General features: G+C 43.5%; 1 protein-coding gene across 2 annotated transcripts in view; it reads left to right on the top strand.

Moving 5' to 3' along the window:
- Positions 1-26598, top strand: part of HTR2C (5-hydroxytryptamine receptor 2C) — a 3940131-nt gene that overhangs the window by 2906508 nt on the left and 1007025 nt on the right. For both annotated transcript variants that reach the window (XM_069206051.1, XM_069206060.1), the window contains one exon: positions 19281-19328. The gene's annotated coding sequence lies outside the window, so the exon portion shown is untranslated. The remainder of the gene's footprint in view (positions 1-19280; positions 19329-26598) is intronic.

Raw genomic sequence — 26598 nt, 5'->3', positions numbered from 1 at the left:
CTGACCTCTCCTCTCCTCCCTCCTAGCACAGATGGCTCATCAGGTTATGAAGGCTACACCCCAGCCCCCTTTGTGTCACTGTCTGGAGAGAGGTGCAAACAGTCCAACTGTCAAACTGACCCAGACAGGGAATCCACAAACAGACAATAGTCACAAACATGGTTTAAGCAAGAAAATGTCCACTTTCTAAAAGTGGCATTTTCAAACACACAACCTCAAAATCAACTTCACTAAAGATGTATTTTTAAATTGTGAGTTCAAATGTCCCAAACTCCACATGTCTATCTGCTCACAAAGGGAATCTACACTTTAATCATATTTAAAGGCAGCCCACACGTTAACCTATGAGAGAGAAAGGCCTTTGCAACAGTGAAAACCGACTTTGTCAGTATTTCACTGTCAGGAATATAAAACACACTAGTATATGTCCTACCTTAACCATACACTGCACCCTGCCCATGGGGCTACCTAGGGCCTACCTTAGGGGTGTCTTATATGTAGGAAAAGGGAAGGGTTAGGCCTCGCAAGTGGGGACACTTGCCAAGTCGAATTTACAGTTAAAACTGCACACACAGACCCTGCAGTGTCAGGTCTGAGACATGATTACAGGGCTACTTGTGTGGGTGGCACAGCCAGTCTACAGGCCTACTAGTAGCATTTGATGTACAGGCCCTGGGCACCTCTAGTGCACTTTACTAGGGATTTACCAGTAAATCAAATATGCCAATCATGGATAAACCAATCACAGCACAATTTACACAGAGAGCCTATGCACTTTAGCACTGGAGTGCTCAGAGTTCTAAAGCCAACAAAAACAGGTCAGGAAAAATAGGAGGAAGGAGGCAAGAAAGTTTGAGGATGACCCTGCAAAAAGGGCCAGGTCCAACACATATGCACATATCCTCATCACAATGCATACTTCTCCTCCTTTACCTCCTTCTATGTAGCACCTTAATGCACACTAGGGCCTGGATTGTTTTAAGCAAACTGTAAAATATGTAAATAAATGTGAAGAAAAGAATGCTGTATCAGTGGAGTGCTCAGAATGAGAGCCTAACTGGAGGGTACAAAGTAAATAATTGATTGCAAATGTTCAATAAAAAAACTATATTAATAAGCATGGGCTAAAAATGAAATTAGGGATTTGCTTGTGAACTTTATGCGCTATTTCATAATCAGACAGGGAGACCTCTGCTTTAAATCCAGAAGACGGAGGAGAAGGGAAGAGAAGTAGACTAGAAAGATATAAGAATCACAGTCATTTTTACACAGCTGTCATTATAGACCTTATTAATGAAGCAGAAGGAATCAGGAGAAGAGGCAGAAAAAATACCTCTTGTGGTGGAAAATAGACGGCAAACTTGGAAGACTGTCTCTAAATCATTGACTGTGAGAAGTATCTTACAGGTTACAATTTGCAGAAGAATATAATGTTGAAATAAGATAGATTGTAGAAGAATTAATGGGTTTGGTGAGTTTCTTTGTCTTGTGAGTATACTTACCAGCATGTTTCCGGTAGGGCAGGAATTCAACAAGGAGTTGGTAATTTACACCCCAATGTACAGGATGTCAAAAGAAAAGAGACAAGTGTTAGGAAAGTGAAAGCAAGTTCAAGGAGAAATGTGGAAACTGTAAAGATTTAGTGTGTATGTGTTAGTGACCAAGCACATTTGGAGAATCCTCATTGATGGGCCATGGCAGCACTGAGTAATGGTCAAGATGCTTGTATGCTATTAAATTATATTCTTTGGAAACAAACTCACTAGCCAGGCAGGCAATATATGAATCATGTAAAATTAATAAGGCAGAATTGTGCGTGTTGCACTATCAGGATATTTTTTGAATGATCAAGGTAAACTGGCATATAAAGCCAAATTGCTATACTCAGTGCTTAGGAGTTTACAAATGTGACCTGACTAAATTAAACAGAAACAATAATTACATAAAACATTGATGGAAAAAATAATTCAAAAAGACTTGAGTATCAGCATGACCTTTTTGTATCAGTGTCACATCCAGACGAGGAGGTATATAAATCAACAAATTAGTTGGTAAATTATGGTGCACAAGTATATGGTAAAGGGAGTCAAAAAGGTGCTGGTAATAATAATTGCAACTGTAGAGAAATAACCACAAACCAATTATTATTTCTGCTACATCGTGTTGGTAAAATATTTCTATTGGTGTTAAATGAAGGTTGTGGTATAGAAACAGCTTTTGCCATGATAATGGGGATACTTTCTCAGACCAAAGAATTTTTGTTTATAAGAACAACAAGCAATTATGTATATTTACCTCCCACTGATATGGACTCCAGTTGCAAGCAGTCACTATCTAAGTAATAGACAAATCATTCCTGTCTGCTGGTATCACAGTGGGAGACATCTAGAGGGAGATTCATTGGTAGTGTACTGCCTGTACCTTGCTGATCTTTGGCAACCATCATGTTTATCAGTGTCTGACTCTTTAGGAGTGTTCCTGATGGAGGAACAAGGTGAGCCGTTTCTGGAAGCGGGATTCATGATTAGTGTGCGTGCCCTTAGTGTAGTAGTTTATTTTACCAAGCTGATCCTGCATGAGATTGTCATGATTATCATCAGAAAACTAGTTGTAGTTCCCATACCCTCCTTTGTTACATGTTCACCAGGAGCCACAAGATCTTCCTAGAATTCTGCATCTAGCACAGATGACCAATGTTCAGTTTACAAGCCCTTTTCACTCCATTCTTCTATGAGATGTCCATAAAGGCTCATGCATTTCTGTATAATTTTTTGCTTGTATTAACATGTAGTTTTAAAGAGCAGTCCCTCTCTGACCTGTATACAGTGTGATTGCCATTCTCTGCCAATGCCGCCCCTGCTACTGTAGAATTTCATCATGTAAAACCAGGGCACTAGAACAAAACTGTAAAATATTACTAGTTGTGACTTTTTCCAAGTTGGTTGAAGCAATCATCTGTGTGTGTAGATTCAATATGATTAAGGCACCCGGTTTTCCGTTTAAATGGATTTTTACACAGAAATACAGAAGGAAATATATTTTTCTCTTATCAGTATTTATAAATATAAACAGTAAAATACTGCTGAATCCGATTCAGAGACTTCATGCTGCAACAAAGGGTTGCCTCACCATGCCCCTCTTCCTGATAAGATCTTTGTCTATGCTGGAAACTCCTTTCTGTCTTGCATTGCTCTCTGCCCTGCCCCCATAACGCTGCTTTCACCTAATTTTGGGAGGGTCCTTACATCACTGCATGGGCATGGCAACACTTCTCCGACCCAGCCCCCATACCTTTTTGCACTTTATTTGTTGATGCTCACCCTCCTCCTTCTTCCTTTCTACCTGTGCTGCGACCTGCACCCACCCCGCAATTGGAAAGAGGCCTCCCTGTTGCCTGTCAGCTGTTCGTTGCTGGCCCAGCCCTTTTGATTTCTACATCTCTGGTGCTCGAGTGAGTTCTGTGCCTCCCCCCGATCCCCACAGCCAGTCCACAGGTAAGTGATAGGGAGGGTGGTCAGTGCTTTGTGGGTTTGGTATGTTTGTGTGCATAGTGCGGAATGTGCTTTTGCAGTGTCACTGTAAGTGGAGAGGGGAGCGACCCTTCGCTCCTGATTCACGCTTCTTTGCACTGTTGTGAAACTAAGATTTTCTTTGCCTCAATAGTGCGGGGCAAAGGGGGTGCAAATGGTGTTTTGTACTGTCACTGTAAGCTGGGAGAAGTGCAAATTAGGAGTGAAGGATTGCTCACCTCTCCAGCACAGGCGCTTTTAGGCATGGGCAAAGTGGGCTCTGCCCCAGGGCCCCAACCTTTCAGGGTGCCCCTGATAGAGCCAGCTCTGTTTTGCAGAGTCCTACTCTGATGACCTTGAACAATTCGGAAACAGATTGTTTTAGATATTGTTTTCCTTTCATTTATTTTAATGTGTGTGATGTGTGAGAATATATTAGAGATAATTTGTGGAAAATTGTGTTTGTTGCATGCAACATCCATGAATAAAAGTTCACATATGAGAAATGGGAGGGTGTCACATACAATATTTGCAGTAATATTAGTGAGCTGCTACTGTGTTTCAATACTAAAAACACACATCACTATCCCTAAATATTAGATGTAAAGACTGTCAGTGACATGGCTAAACAGGGCATGAATGAGCTGGAATCTGATAATAAATGCAAAGCGGTTCTGAACAGGGCCACAAAATGCGTTTGACCCAGGGCCCCCAAAATCCTTAAAATGTAACTACCAGCACATCCCTAGATTAATCCAAACAGCAAAATGGAAGATAAACACTAAACTCTGTGTTAAAAAAAAGCAGCAGCTTGTTGTAAGACAAGTCTGACAACTGACTTCTGCCTTTGAACTGAAAGCAAATGCAACAAGATTACCTAGTGAGCCGGTTACCTCTCCTTTTGAAAACCATAAACCAAGTTAGTTATCTTGAAAGGTGTTGACATATTTTTATAAACTTCCAAAGTGAGCCATTTTGAGTGGAAAACTACTTTGCATCTAACGAATTAATTATTCATCCACCCATTGGTGAATATAAGGACATATCCCTGCCATTAGCCCAAAAAGGGACAAAGAAGATCAAATGAATTTTTCACAACTAAAGATGTACAAACTAACCAATGTCAACAATGATATTTTTCATTTCCTTTGAGGTAACATTTCTACATATGTGTATAAACGTCTGCTTTGCTGATAATGGCTGAGTTTTTCATCCTGGTCACATACAGTATTTTAAACATCGACCCAATGGCTGCTTAGTTGTTGAATCCTTACATTTATAGAGATGGGTCCCATATGTAAGGACATTGATGATTACGTACAGGAGTATTCAGAATTTGAAGCCGTGTCCCTTAACCCCTTCGCTGCCAGGCCTTTTCCCCCTCCTGTGCCAGGCCTTTTTTTGCCTATTTGGGGCAGTTTGCGCTTAGGCCCTCATAACTTTTTGTCCACATAAGCTAACCAAGCCAAATTTGCGTCCTTTTTTTCCAACATCCTAGGGACTCTAGAGGTACCCAGACTTTGTGGGTTCCCCTGAAGGAGGGCAAGAAATTGGCCAAAATACAGGGAACATTTCGTTTTTTTCAAAATAATTGGAAAAAGTGGCTGCAGAAGAAGGCCTGTGGTTTTTCCCCTGAAAATGGCATCAACAAAGGGTTTGCGGTGCTAAACTCAGCAGCTTCCCAGCTTTCAGGAACAGGCAGACTTGAATCAGAAAACCCAATTTTTCAACACAATTTTGGCATTTTACTGGGACATACACTATTTTTGCAATGTTTTGTGCTTTCAGCCTCCTTCCAGTCAGTGACAGAAATGGGCATGAAACCAATGCTGGATCCCAGAAACCTAAACATTTCTGACAAGTAGACAAAATTCTGAATTCAGCAAGGGGTCATTTGTGTAGATCCTACAAGGGTTTCCTACAGAAAATAACAACTGAAAAAGAAAAATATTGAAATTGAGGTGAAAAAACCATAAATGTTTCTCTACGTTTTACTCTGTAACTTTTCCCTGCAATGTCAGATTATCGAAAGCAATATACCGTTACGTCTGCTGGATGGCTCTGGTTGCGGGGATATATAGGGCTTGTAGGTTCATCAAGAACCCAAGGAACCCAGAGCCAATAAATGAGCTGCACCCTGCAGTGCGTTTTCATTCTATACCGGGTATACAGCAATTCATTTGCTGAAATATAAAGAGTAAAAAATTGCTATCAAGAAAACCTTTGTATTTCCAAAAAGGGCACAAGATAAGGTGTTGAGGAGCAGTGGTTATATGCACACATCTGAATTCCGGGGTGACCATACTAGCATGTGAATTACAGGGCATTTCTCAAATAGATGTCTTTTTTACACACTCTCCTATATTTGGAAGGAAAAAATGTAGAGAAAGACAAGGGGCAATAACACTTGTTTTGCTAATCTATGTTCCCCCAAGTCTCCCGATAAAAATGATACCTCACTTGTGTGGGTAGGCCTAGCGCCCGCGACAGAAAACGGCCCAAAGCGCAACGTGGACACATCCAAATTTTTTGAAGAGAACAGAGGTGTTTTTTGCGAAGTGCCTACCTGTAGATTTTGGCCTCTAGCTCAGCCGGCATCTAGGGAAACCTACCAAACCTGTGCATTTCTGAAAACTAGAGACCTAGGGGAATCCAAGATGGGGTGACTTGTGGGGCTCGGACCAGGTTCTGTTACCCAGTATCCTTTGCAAACATCAAAATTTGGCTAAAAAAACACATGTTCCTCACATTTCTGTGGCAGAAAGTTCTGGAATCTGAGAGGAGCCACAAATTTCCTTCCACGCAGCGTTCCCCCAAGTCTCCCGATAAAAATGATACCTCACTTGTGTGGGTAGGCCTAGCGCCCGCGACAGGAAACGCCCCAAAGCGCAACGTGGACACATCCAAATTTTTTCAAGAAAACAGAGGTGTTTTTTGCGAAGTGCCTACCTGTAGATTTTGGCCTCTAGCTCAGCCGGCACCTAGGGAAACCTACAAAACCTGTGCATTACTGAAAACTAGAGACCTAGGGGAATCTAAGGAGGGGTGACTTGCGGGGCTCGGACCAGGTTCTGTTACCCAGAATCCTTTGCAAACCTAAAAATTTGGCTAAAAAAACACATGTTCCTCACATTTCTGTGGCAGAAAGTTCTGGAATCTGAGAGGAGCCACAAATTTCCTTCCACCCAGCGTTCCCCCAAGTCTCCCGATAAAAATGATACCTCACTTGTGTGGGTAGGCCTAGCGCCCGCGACAGGAAACGCCCCAAAGCGCAACGTGGACACATCCAAATTTTTGAAAGAAAACAAAGGTGTTTTTTGCGAAGTGCCTACCTGTAGATTTTGGCCTCTAGCTCAGCCGGCACCTAGGGAAACCTACAAAACCTGTGCATTTCTGAAAACTAGAGACCTAGGGGAATCTAAGGAGGGGTGACTTGCGGGGCTCGGACCAGGTTCTGTTACCCAGAATCCTTTGCAAACCTCAAAATTTGGCTAAAAAAACACATGTTCCTCACATTTCTGTGGCAGAAAGTTCTGGAATCTGAGAGGAGCCACAAACTTCCTTCCACCCAGCGTTCCCCCAAGTCTCCCGATAAAAATGATACCTCACTTGTGTGGGTAGGCCTAGCGCCCGCGACAGGAAACGCCCCAAAGCGCAACGTGGACACATCCAAATTTTTGGAAGAAAACAGAGGTGTTTTTTGCGAAGTGCCTACCTGTAGATTTTGGCCTCTAGCTCAGCCGGCACCTAGGGACACCTACCAAACCTGTGCATTTCTGAAAACTAGAGACCTAGGGGAATCCAAGATGGGGTGACTTGCGGGGATCGGACCAGGTTCTGTTACCCAGAATCCTTTGCAAACCTCAAAATGTGGCTAAAAAAACACGTTACTCACATTTCTGTGGCAGAAAGTTCCGGAATCTGAGAGGAGCCACAAATTTCCTTCCACCCAGCGTTCCCCTAAGTCTCCCGATAAAAATGATACCTCACTTGTGTGGGTAGGCCTAGCGCCCGCGACAGGAAACGCCCCAAAGCGCAACGTGGACACATCAAAATTTTTGGAAGAAAACAGAGGTGTTTTTTGCGAAGTGCCTACCTGTAGATTTTGGCCTCTAGCTCAGCCGGCACCTAGGGAAACCTACCAAACCTGTTCATTTCTGAAAACTAGAGACCTAGGGGAATCTAAGGAGGGGTGACTTGCGGGGCTCGGACCAGGTTCTGTTACACAGAATCCATTGCAAACCTCAAAATTTGGCTAAAAAAACACATGTTCCTCACATTTCTGTGGCAGAAAGTTCTGGAATCTGAGAGGAGCCACAAATTTCCTTCCACCCAGCATTCCCCCAAGTCTCCCGATAAAAATGATACCTCACTTGTGTGGGTAGGACTAGCGCCCACGAAAGGAAAGGGCCCAAAACACAACGTGGACACATCAAATTTTTTTTATAAAAAGCAGTGCCTACCTGTGGATTTTGGCCTGTAGCTCAGCCGGCACCTGGGGAAACCTAGCAAACCAGCGCATTTTTTAAAACTAGAAACCCAGGGGAATCCAAAATGGGGTGACTTGCGGGGCTCTGACCAGGTTATGTTACCCAAAATCCTTTGCAAACATCAAAATTTGGCCCAAAAAACACTTTTTCCTCTCATTTCGGTGACAGAAAGTTCTGGAATCTGAGAGGAGTCACAAATTTCCTTCCACCCAGCGTTCCCCTAAGTCTCTCGATAAAAATGGTACCTCACTTCTGTGGGTAGGCCTAGCGCCCACGAAAGGAAATGGCCCAAAACACAACGTGGACACAACATATTTTTTCACAGAAAACAGAGGTGTTTTTTGCAAGGTGCCTACCTGTGGAGTTTGGCCTGTAGCTCAGCCGGCCCGGGGGGGGGGGGCAGAAATGCCATAAAATAAATTTGCCCCCCCAACCCCCCCCCCCCGGGAGCGACCCTTGCCTACGGGGTCGCTCCCCCTGCGTGACATTGGCGCCAAAAAACAAATCCCAGGTGCCTAGTCGTTTCTGCCCCCTTAGGGGCAGATTGACCTAAAATCGGCCAATCTGCCCCCAAGGGGGGCAGAAATGGCCTAAATACAATATGGCCCCCAGGGCAGCGACCCTTGCCTGATGGGTCGCTCCCCATCTCTAAAAAAAGAAACAAACATAAAAAATAAAAAAAAATAAAAAAATTTTACCCTGGCGCCTAGAGGTTTCTGCCCCCCCTGGGGGCAGATCGGCCTAATAATAGGCCAATCTGACCCCAGGGAGGGCAGAAATGGCCTAAAATAAATTGCAAGCAATCCGGCTTTTGAAACCCTCAGAGAGACTTCAAAGGGAAGGAAATACTTCCAGCGCGATGGGGGAGGCCCCTGTGACAAATCAGTGCGCCCTCGCGCGCTGACATCACAGGGGGGTGGGGAGGTCGGGGGTGGAAGGGGAAGGTCTTCCCCTTCCATCCCCGCCTTAGGGGGGGAGGGGGGTGCACGGGGGCGCCCTAGCGCGCCCCCAAGTTCCCCTGTGCCATGGACGAGATGATCTCGTCCAAGGCACAGGGGAACTGTAGCCTTGGACGAGATCATCTCGTCCAAGGCACAGAACAGGTTAAAGGCATGAAAATGTTCACCTGTAAGTCATGCCAAACAACTGTTGACATTAAACACAGGAGAGCGGATAATATCTAAGCTCTTTTGAGGTGTACAATGCATGAGAGACTTTCATCTCCAGACTTAAAGAAGGCCCAAATGGAGCAAATGACAATGAAGCAATTTACCACACGTGCACGCCATAATATTGAAGAGGCAGCTGATATCCCACACAAGGTTGTGAAAGCTCTGTGTGAAGGTGGTGTTCCACTTCACCAGACCGATGGTCCAATTGGAGAGCTAATTAGGCAGATGCACCCTGCAGCAAGGACAATGCGCAAATCCAGCCAAATATATGAGAATATCTTCCCGAAGTATTTGACCCACAAATTGCAAACATAAGCCTGGCTGTAGAAAATGTCCCTGTCTCTTTAACAATTGATGAAGCCACAGAGGTGTATGGTGACCCAACCTTTGCAACATTGGTCACATACTACATGGATGATGTAGAAAAGGGTCGCCGCTCATCCTTAGTTAACATTACTGTATCTGATGAGTGTAATTCTTCTAAAATTGCCTTTATTGAAAACAATGTGCTTCAGAAGTTGGGTAAATCATGGTGTGATCTTGTTGCTATATGTTGTGATTCTGCATCCTACATGACAAAGGCAGTAAACGATTTGCACATTGCGCAGAGTCACTTTTATTCACATAAAAGATCCATGTCTACTTATTCATGCTGCAGTTTCCCATGCTCTGAGAATAGGAACATGTATGAATTTGTAATAAAAGTTGGTGCAGTATTTAAGCATGCACAAAACTTAAAACACATTTATTCTACAAGGAAAAGTAGACGAGAGAATGAAATATACAAGGTCGGTTGTTGTGATTCAATGGTTCAACTGGTATGAGGACGCAGTAAAACCTTTGCAAAAATGGCACTACTTCCTTGCTTTAATAAACAATGAAGAAGCCACTGGATACAAAGTTGATCAGCTACGAAAACTACTTGGCCCCAATAGTGCAAACCACCAACCTTTCCATGTGAAGTTACATTTCCATTTTTTAAATTCTCACTGCTATCATCAACATTCAGAAGAAGCTGGAGTCAGAAGAAACACATGTTCACCAAATATATGCAGCCATAGATGTTGACATGGCTTTGGCATTGGAACAAGACTGTATGCAAGGCCCAATGATCATCCCTTTATTGCAAATATTACCACCAACGAAAGCACAAGCCCTTATAAAAGAGATGATTACTTTTAAAGATGCCCTGAAGAGCAAGTGGAAGGCTGTCCTGCGTAGGAACCAAATATCACAAATGAGTTACAGCTCTTTTTGGAAACAGATCATAATCCTGGATCCATCCAAGAAAGTGCAGTATTGTCAGGATTGTAATGTTTACAAAGATTTATTCTTGTTGGTTGGAGCTTCTGATGACATAATGAATGTTGTTGAAGAAGAATTCAACAAAGATTTCCTGCACAATATTCCACACATTGCGATTAGTGCAATGACATACTGGCATTCTCAAAAGCAAGAGTGGCCAACACTGTGTAATCTTGCCTTGAATCTTATGGCCATTCCAGTATCATCAGCAAATACTGAACAGGTATTCAGTTGCCTTCATTTCCACAACAAACCAGGAAGAGCTTCAATGTCTGCAAAGTCTCTTGAAATGCTTATGTGCATGTACTGCAATAGCAAGGTTTTCCAGTGAATGTATTGTGTTTTCTTAATTTGACATATATTTAAGTATTATTAGACTTTTCATCCTTTGCGTGGTCTCCCTTACCTTTGCCTCTGTTTCCCAGGTTGTTGATGTGTGCTGGACTCTATTTTTGCTGTTTCTGTTACTCCGGGCACTTTGCCACTGCTAACCAGTGCTAAAGTGCAAGTGCTCCTATATAAAATGTGTAAATAATTGGTTAATCCATGATTGGCATATTTGATTTACTAGTAAGTCCCTAGTACAGTGCACTAGATGTGTCAGGGCCTGTAAATCAAATGCTACTAGTGGGCCTGCAGCACTGGTTGTGCCACCCACATTAGTAGCTCTGTAACCATGGCTCTGGCCTGCCACTGCAGTGTCTGTGTGTGCAGGTTTAAACTGTAAATGTGACTTGCCTAGTGTACCCACTTGCCAGGTCTAAACCTTCCATTTTCTTACATGTAAGACCCCCCTAATGTGGGCCCCACTGGTAGCCCCAAGGACAAGGTGCAGTGTTTGGTTAAGGTAGGACATATAGGGGGTCATTCCAAGTCTGGCGGGCGGCGGAGGCCGCCCGCCAGACTTCCCCCCTCCGAAATACCGCTCCGCGGTCGAAAGACCGCGGAGGGTATTCTAAGTTTTTCCCTGGGCTGGCGGGCGGTCGCCAAAAGACCGCCCGCCAGCCCAGGGAAAAACTCCCTTCCCACGAGGATGCCGGCTCGTAATCGAGCCGGCGGAGTGGGAAGGTGCGACGGGTGCTGTTGCACCCGTCGCGTATTTCACTGTCTGCCAAGCAGACAGTGAAATACTTGTAGGGGCCCTCTTACGGGGGCCCCTGCAGTGCCCATGCCAGTGGCATGGGCACTGCAGGGGCCCCCAGGGGCCCCGCGACCCCCCCTACCGCCATCCGGTTCCCGGCGGGCGGACCGCCGGGAACTGGATGGCGGTAGGGGGGGTCGGAATCCCCTCGGCGGCGCAGCTAGCTGCGCCGCCTTGGAGGATTCCAAAGGGCGGCGGTACACTGGCGGGAGACCGCCAGTGTTGCCGGTCCGACCGCGGCTTTACCGCCGCGGTCGGAATGCCCTTGGGAGCACCGCCGGCCTGTCGGCGGTGCTCCCGCGGTCCTCCAACCCGGCGGTCATTGACCGCCAGGGTTGGAATGACCCCCATAGTAATGTGTTTTATATGTCCTGACAGTGAAATACTGCTAATTCCATTTTTCACTGTTGCAAGGCCTGTCCCGCTCATAGGATGACATGGGTGCTACCTTTAAATATGATTAAAGTGTAGATTCCCTTTGGGAGCGGATAGACATGTGGAATTGGGGGTCTCTGAGCTCACAATTTAAAAATACATCTTTTAGTAAAGCTGATTTTAAGATTGTGTGTTTTAGAATGTGAGCATTTTCTTTCTTAAACCATTTCTGTGACTCTGCCCATTTGTGGATTTCCTGTCTGGGTCAGTCTGACAGTTGGGCTGGTTGCACCTCTCACTAGACAGTGACACAAAGGGAGCTGGGGTGTAGTCTGCATTTCCTGATGAGCAATCTGTGCTAGGAGGGAGGGAAGGAGTGGTCACTCACACCTGAAAGGGCTGTGCCTACCCTCACACAATGCAGTTTCCAACCCCCTGGTGTGTGTCTGGGGCCTGGCCTGGGCAAGGCAGGATTTCACAAACAAGAGAGACTTTCCTTTGAAGTAAACCTACTTCAAAGGGCAAAATAGGTATAAGAAGGGCACCCAAAACCACAGACTTAAGAACACTTCTGGAAACCAAGAGGAACCTCTTCCTGGAGAAGAGCTGAAGAGCTGAGGAAGAAGAGCTGCCCTGCCTGTGACTGCTTTGTGGAGCCCTCCTGCAGTTGCTGCTTCTACTTGTGATAGAGGACAAAGACTGGACTTTGTGTTGCCTTCCTTCTTGTGAAGAACTCTCCAAGGGCTTGATTTAGAGCTTGCCTCCTGTTGTTTGAAGTCTCAGGGACAGCAAAGACTTCTCTCTGCCAGCCCCTGGACCCTCTGCTGAGACTCCTACTCTGCCAAATGCCATACCCATCCAGTTCCTGAGACCCTGAAAGGAGAAGCTGGCAGGCCAAGAGTGTGAAATCCTGGCATAGACCGCGGTGCAGGTAAAAAATCGACGCCACTTGGATCTACGACTGAAAAATCGACGCACCGCCAGCTTTGCAGCTGAAAATTGATGCTCGTCTGCAATGCAACAGGAAGATCAACGCCCATGGCTGGACAAATGACGAGCAGCACGGCTGATGGAGGCTGGTGAGATTGCAACCCACGCTGCATGGTTTTCGGATCATCGTGAGGCAGGATTTCCAGTCTGGGCGTGTAAAAACTACGTAAGGCCTGCCCGGACCCGAGAGTGTGGTTTGAATAGACACATCGCTCTCCTGCAGAGAGAAGAAGCAACGCATGCGACTTGACAGAAGGAGAAATGACGTAGGATCTCGCTTGTGAGTGATATCAACGCATCTCAAGCTCTTTTTGATGCACACTCTCCCATGCAGGGTTATTTTTAATGCACCCAGGTACATTTCCACGCTAACAGCGTTAGCGTTGTGTTTAAAATTACATGAAGACTCTTTCTAGTTTTTAATTGATAACTTGACTTGTGTACTGTGGATTTTTGTTGTTTTGTTTAGATAAATATTTTCTATTTTTCTAAACCTGTGGTGTCATTTTGTAGTGTTTTCATTAAGTTGCTGTGTGTGTTGGTACAAATAAATTACACCTAGCACTCTGAAGTTAAGCCTACTGCTCATGCCAAGCTACCAAGTGGGTGAGCGGTGGTTAGATGATGGTGATTCTCTTTCACCCTGACTAGAGTGAGGATCCTTGCTTGCACAGGGGGTATCCTGACTGCCAATCAAAGACCCCATATCTAACAAATATATGTAAACCTATAACAACTGAGTGAAAGAGTGCATTGTCTATTTAAATAAATGTGTAAAAATACTAACATCAGCACCTTCCTTTGCTTGTCACAAAAATAAATGTGGACAAATACAGATAAAATGAGCAAAAAAAATATGGATAAATACAGACTGAAATGTTAACAAATAAATAGCATAAAACCGGGAGACCTAAATATGATTAACTCCAATGAGCTATCTTTTTCTAAGCAATATTTAGAACACTATATTTATGGCAGATGATAATCTCATCCATATGAAAGTGAACTCAAAAACTGTATCTCACGTGTTTCAAATGTGTTGTTTCTTCATTGGTTTGAATAGTCTCATTAAAGCCTATCTGAAAAAATGTGTCTTCAAAGCTTTAATCAAAAAGTAATAATAATCATGGGGAGCTTAGAATCCCAAAGGTTGTCAGTTCCATGGAAGTGGATCAGCTGCTGAAAAGCATTTTTATACCATTGATCCTGGCCCAAACAATGGATATCCACATGGATTACATACAGACATTGATGTCAGTCTTTTTCATCAACTACATAGGGTGAGAGGACAGGAGCCGTTTTGATGGAGCAGCGAATTTAAAATTTTAGAGTTTTCATCGAATAAAACTGGAAGAGTGAATAGAACTATACAAATAGTTTAATTATTTATTTGGTTGTTCTGTAAAGCAGTAGTTTGTGATGGAAAACCCTTAGGGCCTGATTTAGAACATGTTGGAAGGGTTACTCTGTCACAACGGTGAAGGATGTCCCATCCGCCAAAATCTAAAACCCATTAAATTTAATAAGATTTAGATTTCGGTGAATGGGACATTTGTCACCATTGTGATGGAGTAACCCGTTCATCATGTTCTAAATCAGGCCCTTTGTCACAATACTATTAAAGCAAAGATGCAGTTGAGACAAAGAACTCATCCCCTTTCCTAAGGAACCTGAGTACATAGCTGAGTTTCTTGGAGTTTAAGTTTGGGCTGTTCTTTGTCAGCAGGCATTCTGTGTTTCCGAGAGTGCTGTTCCTAATTTTAAGGATGAGGTAATAGTCCTGGTGATCTCAGAACAGGATGCAAAAGCCTCCTTGAACAGGTGAGTTCACAGTTCTTTTAGTTTTAGGAGGTACCATTGAACTGGAAATGCTGTTTTTACATACAACATTAATCAATAGTTATATTACGACTTCAGTTTATGCAGTTATAAATTACAATTTATTGCACAAATGTGCCATTTTCACAGGCACTTTTAAATAAGCATCTTGAGACCGACATTCAGAGGACCTGGCATTCACAGTTCTTTATTCATGCTCATATGGAAATCTTTCTAGTGAGCATATGAAGCATATCCTTTACTAATTGACGATGGAACTCTCAATACAACCAGAAATACTTAGATCTGTTAGTTTCTATAACGTTTTCACCATCTAAATGCACACATCCCAAACCTATTGAGTGTCTGCTTTCAGTGAAATCTTGTGTGTTGGTCTCTTAATAAGCCTTCTTTAGAATATATGATTCATTCAGTGTTGAAACAGATTTGTTGTCACAACAAGACATCCCTCTGCCATAGCACTGGCATAGGAGCTAAAGAATTTAGAGAGTCCACTCCAGCAAATAAAATATAAATTCAACTGTGCACACAAGCTATGCAGATTGGCCCACCTCAATGGGTATGTCAATTTTGGCAAACAATTCTTCATGCATTTGGGAACAGTACAAATCTCTTTTCAACCTCATGTGAATATTACTTACTTAATTGTTATTGTCTTGTTCACTTCGTAAATCTCGAGATACTGCAGTCAGACCCCAACAATCATGGATGCTGTTGGATGCAGCTGTAATCCAAACAAAGCAACAACACGCCCTCCAGGATATGAAATGTTCATGTCACTAATAATCAAAGTGTTTTAAATAGCATTGCAGACTACAGGCAACAATATTAGATTATCGATTGTAAGGAAATGCCTCCTTGGCATGGTTACCCCCTGACTTTTTGCCTTTGCTGATGCTATGTTTTGAATTGAAAGTCTGCTGAGGCCTGCTAACCAGGCCCCAGCACCAGTGTTCTTTCCCTAACCTGTACTTTTGTTCACACAATTGGCACACCCTGGCATCCAGGTAAGTCCCTTGTAACTGGTACCCCTGGTACCAAGGGCCCTGATGCCAGGGAAGGTCTCTAAGGGCTGCAGCATATCTTATGCCACCCTGAGGACCCCTCACTCAGCACAGACACACTGCTTGCCAGGCTTGTGTGTGCTGGTGAGGACAAAACGAGTAAGTCGACATGGCACTCCCCTCAGGGTGCCATGCCAACCTCACACTGCCTATGCAGTATAGATAAGTCACCCCTCTAGCAGGCCTTACAACCCTAAGGCAGGGTGCACTATACCATAGGTGAGGGCACCAGTGCATGAGTACTGTGCCCCTACAGTGTCTAAGCCAAACCTTAGACATTGTAAGTGCAGGGTAGCCATAAGAGTATATGGTCTGGGAGTCTGTCAAACACGAACTCCACAGCACCATAATGGCTACACTGAAAACTGGGAAGTTTGGTATCAAACTTCTCAGCACAATAAATGCACACTGATGCCAGTGTACATTTTATTGTAAAATACACCCCAGAGGGTACCTTAGAGGTGCCCCCTGAAACCTTAACCAACTACCTGTGTAGGCTGACTGGTTTTAGCAGCCTGCCACACTCGAGACATGTTGCTGGCCACATGGGGAGAGTGCCTTTGTCACTCTGTGGCTAGTAACAAAGCCTGCACTGGGTGGAGATGCTTATCACCTCCCCCTTGCAGGAGCTGTAACACCTGGCGGTGAGCCTGGCTCACCCCCTTTGTTCCAGCACCACAGGGCAATCCAGCTAGTGGAGTTGCCCCCCCCCCTCCGGCCACGGCCCCACTTTTGGCGGCAAGGCCGGAGGAGATAATGAGAAAAACAAGGAGAAGTCACTGACCAGTCAGGACAGCCCCTAAGGCAACCTGAGCTGAAGTGACTCTGACTTTTAGAAATCCTCCATCTTGCAGATGAAGGATCCCCCCAATAGGGATAGGAATGTGACCCCCTCCCCTTGGGAGGAGGCACAAAGAGGGTGTAGCCACCCTCAGGGCTAGTAGCCATTGGCTTCTGCCCTCTCTGACCTAAACACACCCCTAAATTCTGTATTTAGGGGCTCCCCTGAACCTAGGAAATCAGATTCCTGCAACCTAAGAAGAAGAGGACTGCTGAGCTGAAAAACCCTGCAGAGAAGACGGAGACACCAACTGCTTGGGCCCCAGCTCTACCGGCCTGTCTCCCCCCTTCGGAAGAAAACTGCTCCAGCGACGCTTTCCCCAGGACCAGCGACCTCTGAATCCTCAGAGGACTGCCCTGCTCTAAAAGGACCAAGAAACTGGCCCTGTTCATCCAAGACTGCAACTTTGTTTCCAAATAAGCAACTTAAAGACAGCTGCATTTCCCGCCAGAAGCGTGAGACTTGCAACTCTGCACCCGACGACCCCGACTCGACTGGTGGAGAAACAACGCTTCAGGGAGGACTCCCCGGCGACTCTGAGACTGTGAGTAACCAAAGTTGTCTCCCCTGAACCCCCACAGCGACGTCTGCAGAGGGAATCCCGAGGCTCCCCCTGACCGCGACTGTCTGATTCCCAGGTCCCGAAGCCTGGAAAAGACCCTGCACCCGCAGCCCCAGGACCTGAAGGATCGGAACTCCAGTGCAGGAGTGACCCCCAGGAGGCCCTCTCCCTTGCCCAGGTGGTGGCTACCCCAAAGAGCCCCCCCCTTGCCTGCCTGCACCGCTGAAGAGACCCCTTGGTCTCCCATTGATTCCTATTACAAACCCGACGCTTGTTTGCACACTGCACCCGGCCGCCCCCGCGCTGCTGAGGGTGTACTTTCTGTGTGGGCTTGTGTCCCCCCCGATGCCCTACAAAACCCCCCTGGTCTGCCCTCCGAAGACGCGGGTACTTACCTGCTGACAGACTGGAACCGGGGCACCCCCTTCTCCATTGAAGCCTATGTGTTTTGGGCACCACTTTGAACTCTGCACCTGACCGGCCCTGAGCTGCTGGTGTGGTAACTTTGGGGTTGCTCTGAACCCCCAACGGTGGGCTACCTTGGACCCAAACTTGAACCCCGTAGGTGGTTTACTTACCTGCAAGAACTAACAATTACTTACCTCCCCTAGGAACTGTGAAAATTGCACTGTCTAGTTTTAAAATAGCTATATGTGTTTTATTTGAAAAGTATATATGCTATTGTGATTATTCAAAGTTCCTAAAGTACTTACCTGCAATACCTTTCATGCAAAGTATTACATGTAGAATTTGAACCTGTGGTTCTTAAAATAAACTAAGAAAATATATTTTTCTATACAAAAACCTATTGGCCTGGAATTGTCTCTGAGTGTGTGTTCCTCATTTATTGCCTGTGTGTATGTACAACAAATGCTTAACACTACTCCTTTGATAAGCCTACTGCTGAACCACACTACCACAAAATAGAGCATTAGTATTATCTCTTGTTGCCACTATATTACCTCTAAGGGGAACCCTTGGACTCTGTGCATACTATTCCTTACTTTGAAATAGTGCATACAGAGCCAACTTCCTCCAAGGATGCAATCAAATAATTCTAGAATCGTACATAGTGCAATCCGCCAACAAGCCTTGATCTATGTCTGACTAACGTGCACTTCTTTGGAACCCTGAAACAGTTAAATCTGTGAAGAGATGTTGTCAGTTATATGGACCTAGTGGTTTGTTCTTTGATAACTGAAAACTCTTCCGGTTTACTAAAGATTAATACAGTTTGTCTTAAAATTACTGGTGAAGTTCAAGATCAAGGATTTTGATGATATTTAAGTTTGTGAAATTTGAAGAATACATTTGACTATATAAACGAAAATGGTATTCATTATTCATCAAAGGGCGGGAGTGCGGGCGGACGGGGGTTAATGGAAGAGTGAATCTCTTCCCGGGCTTTCTGGCTGGGTAAATATGAGCTTCCCACTTAAAATGAGATCTTCGCTCCCCCAGTCAATCTACATTAACATCCGTCTGTCAACTTTTGCTTCCCAAAGAATTGGCATGTTTAAATTAATTAAAATTAAATTAAACGATGTTTTAAAACTATGAATGCAATCATTCTAGCAACACTCTAAAGAACATTCTGCAGAAATTGTTCCAGCAAAAGGACGTTTATCACGATTAAAACAATTTTCTCAAGAATTGTCTCAGATAGTGGAAGATTTATGATGGTAATAAACTTTATACCTTAATAAAGTTTTAAAGATCGTCACCTCCACCAAACCTTGCATGCCAGCTTGATATTTCATTTGTGCCATCAGTGCCTTATGACACATTTATGAAACATTAAATCATAAGTTTTATCAGCTTTCAATTGCGATATTTGTCACACACCTGTTTGTGGCTTCGTGTGATCCTTGCAGTTAAATGACATCATGACACTTTGAATAGGATTTAAATAACCTGATTTGTTTTATTCACTTCACATTATAAAATTTCACATTGATGATTTTACAGTAATACATTTCTTTTTGTTTGCAGCTATTACTTGATGGTGTCTTTTATGGCTGATGCGTTTTCATCACAAAGGTAAAATTATGTTAAACTATGATTTTACAGTACATATGTTACATAAGTCTAATAACTAACCAAGTTTGTTAATGTGATGTTACCAAGGTTTAACTAATGCTTTCTACTAAGACTCAGAATGCATGTGGAATGAGGTATGACACACCTGGTATCACCATTGTCACAGAGCGGGGAATTTACCAGGTCCGCATCACTATTGCACGTTTTTCACCTGGAACTTAAGCCTAACATGCATAATCAGTATTTAAAGCACCACATTCTTCACATTTCATGTTTTTGCTTTGTCCCTTCATAAATTTCAGCAGGTTTGACCTCATCTTTGCTCATACTCCTGTTTGTAAGCACAACCTCAGGGTTTTTCTACTTTCCTCAGCAACCTAGTCAAAAACCTTTTTTGTTTCAATATGTGACAGACATGCTTTTCAACATGTGAGTTTATGTAAGGTGGATTCTTTAATCTTCTAAAAACAAATGTGTGGCTGACTGGTCTGTAGAACATCATGTGCCTTTCTTTAATCTTAATAAAGATTTGCAGCTAATAAAGTTTATTGTTGCAATCACCTCTATTCAATTTACACCTATGCATGTGTCCCACAGCCTCATTTTGCATTATATTCTGCTGGCCCTGCCCTTTTTGCAGGCTCTTCCCCGGATATGTACCTTCTGTTGCTGAAAATTAAACCTTTTACTAGGCATATACCTTCATTTTTAATACATACTAGTCACCCCTAACATAGGCTCTAAAAGCTCACATGGCTGGGTGCATTGTATTTCAAATGTAAGACATGTGTACTTTATCATGTTCTGGTAGTGAAAAACTCCTACATTAGTTTTTCACTACTGTAAGACTTGTCTCTCCCTTTGGAGAACATTGTGTTAGAAATGGGGTCTTTGGTTGGCAGTCAAGTTACACCCTGTCCAAGCAAGAACCCTCACTCTAGTCGCCGTAAGTCACACACAATCCAAATTTTCCTGTGCCCACCTTCTGGCAGCTTGGCACTGAGCAGTCAGGCTTAACTTAGAAGGCAATGTGTAAAGTATTTGTGCAATAAATCAGGCAATAACACAGTAGAACACCACAAAAATACACCACACAGTGTTTAGAAACCTACATAATATTTATCTGGTAAGATGCAGGTCAAAACGATTAATATGCAATAAGTGAATGTTGAAATATCACTGTAAAAATGATATAAAGTGTCTTTAGTCTCTGAAAAAGCAACAAGTGTCTCTTACAAGTACAAAGTACCTGGTTTGCGTTCAAATTCTCCACAAGGGACTGCAAAGGAGGAGATGTGTGAAAAACATGCAGGTGGGCGTCGATTTTTCCGGCGCACACAGATGATTTGTCAGTAAGTTTTCACGCAGGGCAGGCTTTGTGTCGATTTCTGGCACATAGACTGGGATCCTTTTCGGGTTGCAGGATTTTCAGATGCCCCGGGGATGATGCGTTGAAATCCGGCGCTTGCAGAATTAAGTCAAAGGGGCTGTGCCGATCTGGTGGGCATTGCATGGAAATTTCTACTGCACGGCAGGCACTGCGTTGATTCCTTTCAGGAAGTGTCTGAATTGGTAGGGTCAGAGACCCTGCTTAAAAACCCAAATGTGCCTTTGAAGTGGGGGAAACTGCAAAGAGTGGCTTAGAAGTGCACAAGGTCCCCTTTCAGTTCTATGCTGTCTGCTAGGGTCCCAGTAGGGGGTGTGGCAGTCTTTTGTGTGAGGACAGTCTACTGTCCTTTGACATGTAAGTGTCAGGCCCTCCACCCTAGCAGCTCAGGGCGACCCTTTCAATATTGAGATGTATGCAAGTGTGACAGGGCATCCTGTGTTTGGGGTTATCTGAGTGAATGCACAAGGGAGCCGTCAACTAAACCTAGCTAGACGTGGATTGGGAGACACCGAAGGATTTAAGTGTAGAAAAATGATCACTTTCTAAAAGTAGCATTTCTAAAATAGTAATATAAAATCCAACTCCACCATTAAGCAGGATTTTGTACACTAAATATGACCTGGCTACTCCTTTCAGATCAGGATCTACCACTCAAACAGTATATGAGGGTATCCTCAATGCCATCCTATGAAAGGAGCAGGCCTCACAGCAGTGTAAAACACATTTAAGGGTTTTACACTGCTAGAACATATAGAACACACATGTTCATGTCATGCCTTTTACCTACATAGCACCCTGCCCTATGGGTGACCTAGGGCCTACATTAGGGGTGGCTCATATGTAGAAAAAGGGGAGTTTAAGGGGTGGAGAGCAATTTTAAATGCCAAGTCGAAGTGGCAGTGAATCTGCACACACAGGCCCTGCAATAGCAGGCCTGAGACATGGTTAGGGGACTACTTATGTGGGTGGCACAACCAGTGCTGCAGCCCACTAGTAGCATTTAATTTACAGGCTCTGGGCAAGTGAATTAAATAAGCAAATTGGGTATGAGCTAATGTTACCATGTTTTAAGGAGAGAGCATATGATTAGCAGTGGTAAAGTGCGCAGAGTCCTAAAGACAGCAAAAATGAGGTCAGAAAAAGAGGAGGAGGAAGGCAAAAGGTTTGGGGGCGACCCTGCAGAAAGGCTATTTCCAACACATTGGATTAACTTATTTCATCTAATAACTACTAATCGTTGATTGGGTGCAGGTATAACTATATTGTTTGTACTCAAATGAAATGCAATTTAAAATTATCTTTGATGCTACAGTCACGTTTTAAGTCACAGTTATAAAAATGCCACTGGAAAGTTGTAATTTTCTGTCCTAACCATTTGGTGTCTGCCACCAGTGCCCTGAGTCACATGACTGTGATCAGCATAGCTATTGGGCTTTGGTTATTCCTCCCATACTGTGAAACAAAAGTGGGACTGGGTGTTGGCAGGTTAGGCAATCTTGCCAGGATCGTTGGGGGCAAAGCCGCACCCTCCCCTACTTACATTTCAAGGGCGTTGCCTCAATCACACACAAAGGAACCTGATACTAGCCTTTTGTCACTCTAAAATTCTTGGAACCTTGTTAGGTGAAGGGGAGAATGTTTCATAACCAAATGTGGGGGTAACCAGGATACTACCCCACTTCAAAGGCGCAACCAGGTATACATATTGTACCCTCAGAGCAACTCTTCTGTGTACTCCTAGATCTGCTGACATTTCAGAAAAAGGACTGCCTCCTTCCCCAGAGAAATGCCCTACTGCTTGAAGCCTGCACATGTTCCCCAAATGACTGCCCTGCAGCTGCCAGAGGCCTACCTTTCTACTTGAGACCTGCCTTGTTCCCCAGAGGACTGCCCTGCTGTTTGAGGCATGCCCTGATCTATCTTTGAAAAGGAAGACTAGGCCTGCTCCCTTCTTCCCATGCTAACTTGAGTGACTCCAAGGGACAGTGTCTGACCTCATACCCGGGTTACAGGAACACAACAAGCTCCAGACACCGCCCTGTAACTGGCTAGCTGGCCTGCTGCACTGGACCTGCCTGGTCCTGCAACTAGACCTGCCTGTGCCCAGCTGACCTTTGTTGGTGTAAGCTCCTGATCTCCAAGAGGTACCTTCCCAGGCCATGTACCTTTGGCTGGGATCAGTTGATCGTATACTGTGAAGAAAGATGAAACCCTGAAATTATGTGCTCTTTGCAACAGCAAATTGACCCCTTCACACTGAGATTCTGTCGCCTGTGACAGCTGTCAACACGAAGCTCCAGTAAATATGTTTTTTTGAGCTATAGCAGCGACAGCTCATGGTGACCACCAATGTGATAATTCAGCAACAACCGTCCACAATGCCAATCGGCTCTTCGAACTACAGGGACTAATATCTGTGATCCCCCCTCTGCTCCTCGTGGACTTTTCCATCGCGACTGGAACTCTTCAAGGTGGAATTGAGAAGATAAGTTTTTCAGGAGGATTAAGCTGGTCCCAGTATCCGGTCCACCCTCCATTCCCATCAGTCTGAACTTCTGACTTCTCCCTGTCTATCACTACCAGATGACAATGAGTGGTACTTTGAGCTTTTAGGCAATATATCTACCTAAAACTTTGAAATTGCATATCTCTGGTTCCACTTATTAAACTTTGTCTTTCCAAACACATTTTATTTAATAAAATTTACTTTGCTTCTCTAAATTGGTCTGGGACTTTTCTTGTGTTATCTTTTCACTTTATATGTGGATGTGCGCTGCATAAATATACTTTGCCTTGAAGTTAAGCCAGACAGCTTTTGTGTCAGTCTGGCAGAGGGTTAAGCACTGGTTTATTTAGTGACTTTTTTGATTTAGCCCAACAAGAATTGCAGTTGTTGCCTGAGGGGGGCTTCCACCCCCTCTACCAAATAACCCAATTTCTTACACATACTTTGATATGTGCATTGATAGCATTGTGTCCAATGTTAGCTATAATTCTTTTAAATGTGGTTGTGCCCACTGCCTCCAACTGCACTAATATACAGTATTCTGGACTGTGAGTATAGAGTTTCATACTATCTGCATGTAGTTAAAGACCATAGAGGTAGCCACTTTTTATAAAAGATAGAGGTTGGAGTGCATGAAACAAACATAGCTTAGACTGAGAGATGGAGATACTGATATAGTTTTATTCAGTTAAAACGTGGGTTCCTAGCCTTATTTAAAAGAATTGAGGATGGAATGGTTTCACCCATAGGTGTGTGTGCTTCCAAATTATAATTACCTCCAACTGAGAAGCTTTCAATTTTTATTGGTTGAGTAGCATTCATTATTCTTCTTTGAACAAATGTGCTGCCAAACATGGGCCTGGTGTCCCTCTTACTAAATATAAAAGGAGATGCCACTTCTCTGCAGACAACCTTGGCTCCAGATGCCTTCTTGCATGCCTGCTGCACATCTGCCTCTGAGAGGTAACATCACTACTGCTTTGGAAACTTACTCTGAATTGGATAGTGGGCTGAAATAACTATTTTGTCCTTTGATTATGGAACTCTCCATTTACTTATTGTCAACATGACCACCTGCCGCCTTTCTGTACACAGTTAGAAGAAGCTGCTCCCCTCTGAGTTCCTGGTCCGTATTCTTGCTTTTGTGCTATTGCAGTAATCTGGTTGGTGAACCCATCAGTGTAGGGTGGTCTCAACGAGGGACAGAACATTAATGTAACCACCTCCCAATGATCTACTAAGCAACAATAGCTCTTTATCTCTTGCCAATTCAAACTGACATATGCTAAAGACAATATGTTCAACTTTATACATTCCCAGCATCCATGGTCTCCACTGAGAATCATGGTCCTTCTCATTAGAAATGAGCTATGTATTATTCCCATCAGTTCAGCAACTTAAATGATCTATGTATCTCCAATTACGGACAAAGTAAAAAGAATTACAAATCTAATATAATCACAGACTTCTAGTAATTATTTATGACAACCTAGTTGGAGGTTTTCTGACCATGAACCCCATATTTTACACATCAGATATAGTGACAGAAAGATCCATCACACTCCACTACTCAACATGTACCAGACCAATGGTAACTTGAGAAACTGAGTAGTCACATCCCTGATTAGTACATCTACCATAGCAGCACATTTTTTACAATATCGGAAAGCTAGTGATCAAAACAAACCATAGTAATCTCAAGACCTTTTACTGGCACCTTCTGAAAATTAAAACAATCCAGTCCAGTTTCAGTAAACCTGAGACTGGTCCTTCCAATCCTTAAATAACTCCACCTGGGGCACCTTATCCGGTTAAGTATTTTTCAACCAATACTTGCCTGTCCTAAATTTCCAAATGTCATTTTGTTTGATGTCTCAATAACATTGTGATCTACTAATGTTATAGATACATTCACTAAAGCAAGAATTTTCACAAAAACGTCTTCATTATTCATGACCTCATTGTCCATTATGCTTTTCACTTCCTGACCATTGCAAAAACATGGCACTAGCATCATGAAAATAGCAATCTCCTTCTACCAAACTATAACACTATTCTGTACAACAAAGTCCTAGGACACTCAAAATAGCATCTCCAACTTCCATTCAGTCCTCTTAACTCCATCCCAAAATGCTCTCTTACTTTCCAACAACACTCCCATCCTGAATATCAGGGTTGGTGATCTCTCAAACACTTCCTCACAAATCTTAATAGAGAACATGGACTTGCATGGCTGAAAAAAGTAAATGGTAATCCAGCACATTAAGGAGGCCATAGTCCTCACCTTTTGTTCTACACTTTCTCTGAAATAAAACACTGGTCACATGGCCAGCCATGACACTAGCCAACTGCCTTGTGACATAATCTTAACAACATAACATACTGTCTGAAGACTTCCTTCAAACATTAAATGATATCACAGGCTTTATGCTCAATCAACCAGATTACAGTTATGAGTCACATATTCTGTAAGGTTTCGATGGCTCTCAATGCACCAACTCATTTCATGATCAGGAAGCTTGGTCGAAATATAATGACATAACTGGTATGTGGATAGCTTCTGATTAATGAAAGGAAAGACAAAGCCTTTGTAAGACAGGAAAAGCAAATATGCAAGGTAAATCACAATTCGGAATATACCTATTCTAGAGGTGGATCAGCAAAGCAGAATCAGTCTTCGTCCTCAGGACATCAGTCAATCAGCAAGACATCAGACTTTGTCATCAGAAATTATAAAAGGGCAAAGTCATTAAGCATTACGTTAAGCACATGTCTTATCAAGATGCAAAAGAAAGTAAAACCTTTTGGTCAGAAAGAATAAGGATGGTAAGCTGTCTTCTCTCAGATTGAGAGGGTGGATGTCTCTCTCTGCGGCATTGTTATATTAAAGTCACCTAAACTATCCCTTACTTCCCTATTGGTCAGTTAAGCATATGTTCACACTCTGTCCAATAAAACTATTGTCCCAAATCTATGAATTCTAATATTTTTCCATTCTCATATTGTTGATTGGTACGTCTTGGGATGTCCTCATCATCTGGCTTGTCAGGTAACAATATTGTTGCAGCTTCTACTCTAGTCAGTATTTTCATTGTTCTTGTCCTGGGAAAGTCAGTCTCACACACATTACACATAAAATGTTGTATTAGCAGGAACATTGTCTACTAGTAGTCGGTTCACATGAAAAGCTTCTGTTATGAGCACATTTAAACAATACAATAGACATTTCACAGTTTAATTCTTGTGGTCAGCTATTTTATTAAACGCTAAGAAATATAGCTTTTACATGAGGCCTGGCAAAATAGGCCAAGACACTTGCTAAGTTAAGGCCTACAATCAGTTAAAGCTAAGGCATACATCATTACTCTCAATAT

Source organism: Pleurodeles waltl, chromosome 2_1 (genome assembly GCF_031143425.1).
Source record: "Pleurodeles waltl isolate 20211129_DDA chromosome 2_1, aPleWal1.hap1.20221129, whole genome shotgun sequence".
In the NCBI taxonomy this organism is placed as follows: domain Eukaryota; kingdom Metazoa; phylum Chordata; class Amphibia; order Caudata; family Salamandridae; genus Pleurodeles; species Pleurodeles waltl.
The sequence above is the reverse complement of the archived record's forward strand: the minus strand, read 5'-3'. Positions and strand labels throughout refer to the sequence as shown.